Below are 11,445 nucleotides of genomic sequence, written 5' to 3' on the forward strand. Positions count from 1 at the left end.
TTTGAGTTTCGATATCTCAGCTCTGGAAGGGGCTAGAACCTCCATTTTTGCACTCAGGTCTAAGTCTCATGGCCCTCTATCAGAATTTGGGAAGATTGGAGAAACTTAATTTTTCGCCCAAAAAAAAAAACGTAAGGGGTACCACTGTCGTTTTTTTTTTTGGGCCGAATTTTTGAGTTTCGATATCTCAGCTCTGGAAAGGGCTAGAGCCTCCATTTTTGCACTCAGGTCTAAGTCTCATGGCCCTCTATCAGAATTTGGGAAGATTGGATAAACTTAATTTTTCGCCCAAAAAAAAAAACGTAAGGGGTACCACTGTCGTTTTTTTTTCGGGCCGAATTTTTGAGTTTCGATATCTCAGCTCTGGAAGGGGCTAGAACCTCCATTTTTGCACTCAGGTCTAAGTCTCATGGCCCTCTATCAGAATTTGGGAAGATTGGAGAAACTTAATTTTTCGCCCAAAAAAAAAAACGTAAGGGGTACCACTGTCGTTTTTTTTTTCGGGCCGAATTTTTGAGTTTCGATATCTCAGCTCTGGAAGGGGCTAGAACCTCCATTTTTGCACTCAGGTCTAAGTCTCATGGCCCTCTATCAGAATTTGGGAAGATTGGAGAAACTTAATTTTTCACCCGAAAAAAAAAACGTAAGGGGTACCACTGTCGTTTTTTTTTCGGGCCGAATTTTTGAGTTTCGATATCTCAGCTCTGGAAGGGGCTAGAACCTCCATTTTTGCACTCAGGTCTAAGTCTCATGGCCCTCTATCAGAATTTGGGAAGATTGGAGAAACTTAATTTTTCGCCCCAAAAAAAACGTAAGGGGTACCACTGTCGTTTTTTTTTTCGGGCCGAATTTTTGAGTTTCGATATCTCAGCTCTGGAAGGGGCTAGAGCCTCCATTTTTGCACTCAGGTCTAAGTCTCATGGCCCTCTATCAGAATTTGGGAAGATTGGAGAAACTTAATTTTTCGCCCAAAAAAAAAAAACGTAAGGGGTACCACTGTCGTTTTTTTTTCGGGCCTAATTTTTGAGTTTCAATATCTCAGCTCTGGAAGGGGCTAGAGCCTCCATTTTTGCACTCAGGTCTAAGTCTCATGGCCCTCTATCAGAATTTGGGAAGATTGGAGAAACTTAATTTTTCGCCCAAAAAAAAAAGGTAAGGGGTACCACTGTCGTTTTTTTTTCGGGCCGAATTTTGAGTTTCGATATCTCAGCTCTGGAAGGGGCTAGAGCCTCCATTTTTGCACTCAGGTCTAAGTCTCATGGCCCTCTATCAGAATTTGGGAAGATTGGAGAAACTTAATTTTTCGCCCAAAAAAAAAACCGTAAGGGGTACCACTGTCGTTTTTTTTTCGGGCCGAATTTTTGAGTTTCGATATCTCAGCTCTGGAAGGGGCTAGAGCCTCCATTTTTGCACTCAGGTCTAAGTCTCATGGCCCTCTATCAGAATCCAGAGTTTTGGGAAGATTGGAGAAACTTAATTTTTCGCCCAAAAAAAAAACGTAAGGGGTACCACTGTCGTTTTTGTTCGGGCCGAATTTTTGAGTTTCGATATCTCAGCTCTGGAAGGGGCTAGAGCCTCCATATTTGCACTCAGGTCTAAGTCTCATGGCCCTCTATCAGAATTTGGGAAGATTGGAGAAACTTAATTTTTCGCCCCCAAAAAAAAAAACGTAAGGGGTACCACTGTAGTTTTTTTTTCGGGCCTAATTTTTGAGTTTCTATATCTCAGCTCTAGAAGGGGCTAGAGCCTCCATTTTTGCACTCAGGTCTAAGTCTCATGGCCCTCTATCAGAATTTGGGAAGATTGGAGAAACTTAATTTTTCGCCCAAAAAAAAAAAACGTAAGGGGTACCACTGTCGTTTTTTTTTTCGGGCCGAATTTTTGAGTTTCGATATCTCAGCTCTGGAAGGGGCTAGAGCCTCCATTTTTGCACTCAGGTCTAAGTCTCATGGCCCTCTATCAGAATTTGGGAAGATTGGAGAAACTTAATTTTTCGCCCAAAAAAAAAATGTAAGGGGTACCACTGTCGTTTTTTTTTCGGGCCGAATTTTTGAGTTTCAATTTCTCAGCTCTGGAAGGGGCTAGAACCTCCATTTTTGCACTCAGGTCTAAGTCTCATGGCCCTCTATCAGAATTTGGGAAGATTGGAGAAACTTAATTTTTCGCCCAAAAAAAAAACGTAAGGGGTACCACTGTCGTTTTTTTTTTCGGGCCGAATTTTTGAGTTTCGATATCTCAGCTCTGGAAGGGGCTAGAACCTCCATTTTTGAACTCAGGTCTAAGTCTCATGGCCCTCTATCAGAATTTGGGAAGATTGGAGAAACTTAATTTTTCGCCCAAAAAAAAAACGTAAGGGGTACCACTGTCGTTTTTTTTTCGGGCCGAATTTTTGAGTTTCGATATCTCAGCTCTGGAAGGGGCTAGAACCTCCATTTTTGCACTCAGGTCTAAGTCTCATGGCCCTCTATCAGAATTTGGGAAGATTGGAGAAACTTAATTTTTCACCCGAAAAAAAAAACGTAAGGGGTACCACTGTCGTTTTTTTTTTCGGGCCGAATTTTTGAGTTTCGATATCTCAGCTCTGGAAGGGGCTAGAACCTCCATTTTTGCACTCAGGTCTAAGTCTCATGGCCCTCTATCAGAATTTGGGAAGATTGGAGAAACTTAATTTTTCGCCCAAAAAAAAAACGTAAGGGGTACCACTGTCGTTTTTTTTTCGGGCCGAATTTTTGAGTTTCGATATCTCAGCTCTGGAAGGGGCTAGAACCTCCATTTTTGCACTCAGGTCTAAGTCTCATGGCCCTCTATCAGAATTTGGGAAGATTGGAGAAACTTAATTTTTCGCCCAAAAAAAAAACGTAAGGGGTACCACTGTCGTTTTTTTTTTCGGGCCGAATTTTTGAGTTTCGATATCTCAGCTCTGGAAGGGGCTAGAACCTCCATTTTTGCACTCAGGTCTAAGTCTCATGGCCCTCTATCAGAATTTGGGAAGATTGGAGAAACTTAATTTTTCGCCCAAAAAAAAAAAACGTAAGGGGTACCACTGTCGTTTTTTTTTCGGGCCGAATTTTTGAGTTTCGATATCTCAGCTCTGGAAGGGGCTAGAACCTCCATTTTTGCACTCAGGTCTAAGTCTCATGGCCCTCTATCAGAATTTGGGAAGATTGGAGAAACTTAATTTTTCGCCCAAAAAAAAAAACGTAAGGGGTACCACTGTCGTTTTTTTTTCGGGCCGAATTTTTGAGTTTCGATATCTCAGCTCTGGAAGGGGCTAGAACCTCCATTTTTGCACTCAGGTCTAAGTCTCATGGCCCTCTATCAGAATTTGGGAAGATTGGAGAAACTTAATTTTTCGCCCGAAAAAAAAAACGTAAGGGGTACCACTGTCGTTTTTTTTTTCGGGCCGAATTTTTTAGTTTCGATATCTCAGCTCTGGAAGGGGCTAGAACCTCCATTTTTGCACTCAGGTCTAAGTCTCATGGCCCTCTATCAGAATTTGGGAAGATTGGAGAAACTTAATTTTTCGCCCGAAAAAAAAAACGTAAGGGGTACCACTGTCGTTTTTTTTTCGGGCCGAATTTTTGAGTTTCGATATCTCAGCTCTGGAAGGGGCTAGAACCTCCATTTTTGCACTCAGGTCTAAGTCTCATGGCCCTCTATCAGAATTTGGGAAGATTGGAGAAACTTAATTTTTCGCCCAAAAAAAAAACGTAAGGGGTACCACTGTCGTTTTTTTTTCGGGCCGAATTTTTGAGTTTCGATATCTCAGCTCTGGAAGGGGCTAGAACCTCAATTTTTGCACTCAGGTCTAAGTCTCATGGCCCTCTATCAGAATTTGGGAAGATTTGAGAAACTTAATTTTTCGCCCAAAAAAAAAACGTAAGGGGTACCACTGTCGTTTTTTTATCGGGCCGAATTTTTGAGTTTCGATATCTCAGCTCTGGAAGGGGCTAGAACCTCCATTTTTGCACTCAGGTCTAAGTCTCATGGCCCTCTATCAGAATTTGGGAAGATTGGAGAAACTTAATTTTTCGCCCAAAAAAAAAAACGTAAGGGGTACCACTGTCGTTTTTTTTTCGGGCCGAATTTTTGAGTTTCGATATCTCAACTCTGGAAGGGGCTAGAACCTCCATTTTTGCACTCAGGTCTAAGTCTCATGGCCCTCTATCAGAATTTGGGAAGATTGGAGAAACTTAATTTTTCGCCAAAAAAAAAACGTAAGGGGTACCACTGTCGTTTTTTTTTCGGGCCGAATTTTTTAGTTTCGATATCTCAGCTCTGGAAGGGGCTAGAACCTCCATTTTTGCACTCAGGTCTAAGTCTCATGGCCCCTTTTATCAGAATTTGGGAAGATTGGAGAAACTTAATTTTTCGCCCGAAAAAAAAACGTAAGGGGTACCACTGTCGTTTTTTTTTTCGGGCCGAATTTTTGAGTTTCAATTTCTCAGCTCTGGAAGGGGCTAGAACCTCCATTTTTGCACTCAGGTCTAAGTCTCATGGCCCTCTATCAGAATTTGGGAAGATTGGAGAAACTTAATTTTTCGCCCAAAAAAAAACCGTAAGGGGTACCACTGTCGTTTTTTTTTTCGGGCCGAATTTTTGAGTTTCGATATCTCAGCTCTGGAAGGGGCTAGAACCTCCATTTTTGCACTCAGGTCTAAGTCTCATGGCCCTCTATCAGAATTTGGGAAGATTGGAGAAACTTAATTTTTCGCCCGAAAAAAAAAACGTAAGGGGTACCACTGTCGTTTTTTTTTCGGGCCGAATTTTTGAGTTTCGATATCTCAGCTCTGGAAGGGGCTAGAACCTCCATTTTTGCACTCAGGTCTAAGTCTCATGGCCCTCTATCAGAATTTGGGAAGATTGGAGAAACTTAATTTTTCGCCCAAAAAAAAAACGTAAGGGGTACCACTGTCGTTTTTTTTTCGGGCCGAATTTTTGAGTTTCGATATCTCAGCTCTGGAAGGGGCTAGAACCTCAATTTTTGCACTCAGGTCTAAGTCTCATGGCCCTCTATCAGAATTTGGGAAGATTTGAGAAACTTAATTTTTCGCCCAAAAAAAAAACGTAAGGGGTACCACTGTCGTTTTTTTATCGGGCCGAATTTTTGAGTTTCGATATCTCAGCTCTGGAAGGGGCTAGAACCTCCATTTTTGCACTCAGGTCTAAGTCTCATGGCCCTCTATCAGAATTTGGGAAGATTGGAGAAACTTAATTTTTCGCCCAAAAAAAAAAACGTAAGGGGTACCACTGTCGTTTTTTTTTCGGGCCGAATTTTTGAGTTTCGATATCTCAACTCTGGAAGGGGCTAGAACCTCCATTTTTGCACTCAGGTCTAAGTCTCATGGCCCTCTATCAGAATTTGGGAAGATTGGAGAAACTTAATTTTTCGCCAAAAAAAAAAACGTAAGGGGTACCACTGTCGTTTTTTTTTCGGGCCGAATTTTTTAGTTTCGATATCTCAGCTCTGGAAGGGGCTAGAACCTCCATTTTTGCACTCAGGTCTAAGTCTCATGGCCCTCTATCAGAATTTGGGAAGATTGGAGAAACTTAATTTTTCGCCCGAAAAAAAAAACGTAAGGGGTACCACTGTCGTTTTTTTTTCGGGCCGAATTTTTGAGTTTCAATTTCTCAGCTCTGGAAGGGGCTAGAACCTCCATTTTTGCACTCAGGTCTAAGTCTCATGGCCCTCTATCAGAATTTGGGAAGATTGGAGAAACTTAATTTTTCGCCCAAAAAAAAAACGTAAGGGGTACCACTGTCGTTTTTTTTTTCGGGCCGAATTTTTGAGTTTCGATATCTCAGCTCTGGAAGGGGCTAGAACCTCCATTTTTGCACTCAGGTCTAAGTCTCATGGCCCTCTATCAGAATTTGGGAAGATTGGAGAAACTTAATTTTTCGCCCAAAAAAAAAAAACGTAAGGGGTACCACTGTCGTTTTTTTTTCGGGCCGAATTTTTGAGTTTCGATATCTCAGCTCTGGAAGGGGCTAGAACCTCCATTTTTGCACTCAGGTCTAAGTCTCATGGCCCTCTATCAGAATTTGGGAAGATTGGAGAAACTTAATTTTTCGCCCAAAAAAAAAACGTAAGGGGTACCACTGTCGTTTTTTTTTCGGGCCGAATTTTTGAGTTTCGATATCTCAGCTCTGGAAGGGGCTAGAACCTCCATTTTTGCACTCAGGTCTAAGTCTCATGGCCCTCTATCAGAATTTGGGAAGATTGGAGAAACTTAATTTTTCGCCCGAAAAAAAAAACGTAAGGGGTACCACTGTCGTTTTTTTTTTCGGGCCGAATTTTTTAGTTTCGATATCTCAGCTCTGGAAGGGGCTAGAACCTCCATTTTTGCACTCAGGTCTAAGTCTCATGGCCCTCTATCAGAATTTGGGAAGATTGGAGAAACTTAATTTTTCGCCCGAAAAAAAAAACGTAAGGGGTACCACTGTCGGTTTTTTTTCGGGCCGAATTTTTGAGTTTCGATATCTCAGCTCTGGAAGGGGCTAGAACCTCCATTTTTGCACTCAGGTCTAAGTCTCATGGCCCTCTATCAGAATTTGGGAAGATTGGAGAAACTTAATTTTTCGCCCAAAAAAAAAACGTAAGGGGTACCACTGTCGTTTTTTTTTCGGGCCGAATTTTTGAGTTTCGATATCTCAGCTCTGGAAGGGGCTAGAACCTCCATTTTTGCACTCAGGTCTAAGTCTCATGGCCCTCTATCAGAATTTGGGAAGATTTGAGAAACTTAATTTTTCGCCCAAAAAAAAAACGTAAGGGGTACCACTGTCGTTTTTTTATCGGGCCGAATTTTTGAGTTTCGATATCTCAGCTCTGGAAGGGGCTAGAACCTCCATTTTTGCACTCAGGTCTAAGTCTCATGGCCCTCTATCAGAATTTGGGAAGATTGGAGAAACTTAATTTTTCGCCCAAAAAAAAAAACGTAAGGGGTACCACTGTCGTTTTTTTTTCGGGCCGAATTTTTGAGTTTCGATATCTCAACTCTGGAAGGGGCTAGAACCTCCATTTTTGCACTCAGGTCTAAGTCTCATGGCCTTCTATCAGAATTTGGGAAGATTGGAGAAACTTAATTTTTCGCCCAAAAAAAAAAAACGTAAAGGGTACCACTGTCGTTTTTTTTTTCGGGCCGAATTTTTTAGTTTCGATATCTCAGCTCTGGAAGGGGCTAGAACCTCTATTTTTGCACTCAGGTCTAAGTCTCATGGCCCTCTATCAGAATTTGGGAAGATTGGAGAAACTTAATTTTTCGCCCGAAAAAAAAACGTAAGGGGTACCACTGTCGTTTTTTTTTTCGGGCCGAATTTTTGAGTTTCGATATCTCAGCTCTGGAAGGGGCTAGAACCTCCATTTTTGCACTCAGGTCTAAGTCTCATGGCCCTCTATCAGAATTTGGGAAGATTGGAGAAACTTAATTTTTCGCCCAAAAAAAAAACGTAAGGGGTACCACTGTCGTTTTTTTTTCGGGCCGAATTTTTGAGTTTCGATATCTCAGCTCTGGAAGGGGCTAGAACCTCAATTTTTGCACTCAGGTCTAAGTCTCATGGCCCTCTATCAGAATTTGGGAAGATTGGAGAAACTTAATTTTTCACCCGAAAAAAAAAACGTAAGGGGTACCACTGTCGTTTTTTTTTTCGGGCCGAATTTTTGAGTTTCGATATCTCAGCTCTGGAAGGGGCTAGAACCTCCATTTTTGCACTCAGGTCTAAGTCTCATGGCCCTCTATCAGAATTTGGGAAGATTGGAGAAACTTAATTTTTCGCCCAAAAAAAAAACGTAAGGGGTACCACTGTCGTTTTTTTTTCGGGCCGAATTTTTGAGTTTCGATATCTCAGCTCTGGAAGGGGCTAGAACCTCCATTTTTGCACTCAGGTCTAAGTCTCATGGCCCTCTATCAGAATTTGGGAAGATTGGAGAAACTTAATTTTTCGCCCAAAAAAAAACGTAAGGGGTACCACTGTCGTTTTTTTTTCGGGCCGAATTTTTGAGTTTCGATATCTCAGCTCTGGAAGGGGCTAGAACCTCCATTTTTGCACTCAGGTCTAAGTCTCATGGCCCTCTATCAGAATTTGGGAAGATTGGAGAAACTTAATTTTTCGCCCAAAAAAAAAACGTAAGGGGTACCACTGTCGTTTTTTTTTCGGGACGAATTTTTGAGTTTCGATATCTCAGCTCTGGAAGGGGCTAGAACCTCCATTTTTGCACTCAGGTCTAAGTCTCATGGCCCTCTATCAGAATTTGGGAAGATTGGAGAAACTTAATTTTTCGCCCAAAAAAAAAAACGTAAGGGGTACCACTGTCGTTTTTTTTTTTGGGCCGAATTTTTGAGTTTCGATATCTCAGCTCTGGAAAGGGCTAGAGCCTCCATTTTTGCACTCAGGTCTAAGTCTCATGGCCCTCTATCAGAATTTGGGAAGATTGGATAAACTTAATTTTTCGCCCAAAAAAAAAAAACGTAAGGGGTACCACTGTCGTTTTTTTTTCGGGCCGAATTTTTGAGTTTCGATATCTCAGCTCTGGAAGGGGCTAGAACCTCCATTTTTGCACTCAGGTCTAAGTCTCATGGCCCTCTATCAGAATTTGGGAAGATTGGAGAAACTTAATTTTTCGCCCAAAAAAAAAACGTAAGGGGTACCACTGTCGTTTTTTTTTTTTTCGGGACGAATTTTTGAGTTTCGATATCTCAGCTCTGGAAGGGGCTAGAACCTCCATTTTTGCACTCAGGTCTAAGTCTCATGGCCCTCTATCAGAATTTGGGAAGATTGGAGAAACTTAAATTTTCGCCCAAAAAAAAAACGTAAGGGGTACCACTGTCGTTTTTTTTTCGGGACGAATTTTTGAGTTTCGATATCTCAGCTCTGGAAGGGGCTAGAACCTCAATTTTTGCACTCAGGTCTAAGTCTCATGGCCCTCTATCAGAATTTGGGAAGATTGGAGAAACTTAATTTTTCGCCCAAAAAAAAAACGTAAGGGGTACCACTGTCGTTTTTATTTTTTGGGCCGAATTTTTGAGTTTCGATATCTCAGCTCTGGAAAGGGCTAGAGCCTCCATTTTTGCACTCAGGTCTAAGTCTCATGGCCCTCTATCAGAATTTGGGAAGATTGGATAAACTTAATTTTTCGCCCAAAAAAAAAAACGTAAGGGGTACCACTGTCGTTTTTTTTCGGGCCGAATTTTTGAGTTTCGATATCTCAGCTCTGGAAGGGGCTAGAACCTCCATTTTTGCACTTAGGTCTAAGTCTCATGGCCCTCTATCAGAATTTGGGAAGATTGGAGAAACTTAATTTTTCGCCCAAAAAAAAAAAAACGTAAGGGGTACCACTGTCGTTTTTTTTTCGGGCCGAATTTTTGAGTTTCGATATCTCAGCTCTGGAAGGGGCTAGAACCTCCATTTTTGCACTCAGGTCTAAGTCTCATGGCCCTCTATCAGAATTTGGGAAGATTGGAGAAACTTAATTTTTCACCCGAAAAAAAAAACGTAAGGGGTACCACTGTCGTTTTTTTTTCGGGCCGAATTTTTGAGTTTCGATATCTCAGCTCTGGAAGGGGCTAGAACCTCCATTTTTGCACTCAGATCTAAGTCTCATGGCCCTCTATCAGAATTTGGGAAGATTGGAGAAACTTAATTTTTCACCCGAAAAAAAAAACGTAAGGGGTACCACTGTCGTTTTTTTTTCGGGCCGAATTTTTGAGTTTCGATATCTCAGCTCTGGAAGGGGCTAGAACCTCCATTTTTGCACTCAGATCTAAGTCTCATGGCCCTCTATCAGAATTTGGGAAGATTGGAGAAACTTAATTTTTCGCCCAAAAAAAAAACGTAAGGGGTACCACTGTCGTTTTTTTTTCGGGCCGAATTTTTGAGTTTCGATATCTCAGCTCTGGAAGGGGCTAGAACCTCCATTTTTGCACTCAGGTCTAAGTCTCATGGCCCTCTATCAGAATTTGGGAAGATTGGAGAAACTTAATTTTTCGCCCCAAAAAAAAAAACGTAAGGGGTACCACTGTCGGTTTTTTTTTCGGGCCGAATTTTTGAGTTTCGATATCTCAGCTCTGGAAGGGGCTAGGACCTCCATTTTTGCACTCAGGTCTAAGTCTCATGGCCCTCTATCAGAATTTGGGAAGATTGGAGAAACTTAATTTTTCGCCCAAAAAAAAAAACGTAAGGGGTACCACTGTCGTTTTTTTTTCGGGCCGAATTTTTGAGTTTCGATATCTCAGCTCTGGAAGGGGCTAGAACCTCCATTTTTGCACTCAGGTCTAAGTCTCATGGCCCTCTATCAGAATTTGGGAAGATTGGAGAAACTTAAATTTTCGCCCAAAAAAAAAAACGTAAGGGGTACCACTGTCGTTTTTTTTTCGGGACGAATTTTTGAGTTTCGATATCTCAGCTCTGGAAGGGGCTAGAACCTCAATTTTTGCACTCAGGTCTAAGTCTCATGGCCCTCTATCAGAATTTGGGAAGATTGGAGAAACTTAATTTTTCGCCCAAAAAAAAAAACGTAAGGGGTACCACTGTCGTTTTTTTTTTTGGGCCGAATTTTTGAGTTTCGATATCTCAGCTCTGGAAAGGGCTAGAGCCTCCATTTTTGCACTCAGGTCTAAGTCTCATGGCCCTCTATCAGAATTTGGGAAGATTGGATAAACTTAATTTTTCGCCCAAAAAAAAAAACGTAAGGGGTACCACTGTCGTTTTTTTTTCGGGCCGAATTTTTGAGTTTCGATATCTCAGCTCTGGAAGGGGCTAGAACCTCCATTTTTGCACTCAGGTCTAAGTCTCATGGCCCTCTATCAGAATTTGGGAAGATTGGAGAAACTTAATTTTTCGCCCAAAAAAAAAAACGTAAGGGGTACCACTGTCGTTTTTTTTTCGGGCCGAATTTTTGAGTTTCGATATCTCAGCTCTGGAAGGGGCTAGAACCTCCATTTTTGCACTCAGGTCTAAGTCTCATGGCCCTCTATCAGAATTTGGGAAGATTGGAGAAACTTAATTTTTCGCCCAAAAAAAAAAACGTAAGGGGTACCACTGTCGTTTTTTTTTTCGGGACGAATTTTTGAGTTTCGATATCTCAGCTCTGGAAGGGGCTAGAACCTCCATTTTTGCACTCAGGTCTAAGTCTCATGGCCCTCTATCAGAATTTGGGAAGATTGGAGAAACTTAATTTTTCGCCCAAAAAAAAAAAAACGTAAGGGGTACCACTGTCGTTTTTTTTTTGGGCCGAATTTTTGAGTTTCGATATCTCAGCTCTGGAAAGGGCTAGAGCCTCCATTTTTGCACTCAGGTCTAAGTCTCATGGCCCTCTATCAGAATTTGGGAAGATTGGATAAACTTAATTTTTCGCCCAAAAAAAAAAACGTAAGGGGTACCACTGTCGTTTTTTTTTCGGGCCGAATTTTTGAGTTTCGATATCTCAGCTCTGGAAGGGGCTAGAACCTC

Source organism: Pimephales promelas, chromosome 25 (genome assembly GCF_988280905.1).
Source record: "Pimephales promelas chromosome 25, fPimPro1.hap1.1, whole genome shotgun sequence".
NCBI classification, from domain to species: domain Eukaryota; kingdom Metazoa; phylum Chordata; class Actinopteri; order Cypriniformes; family Leuciscidae; genus Pimephales; species Pimephales promelas.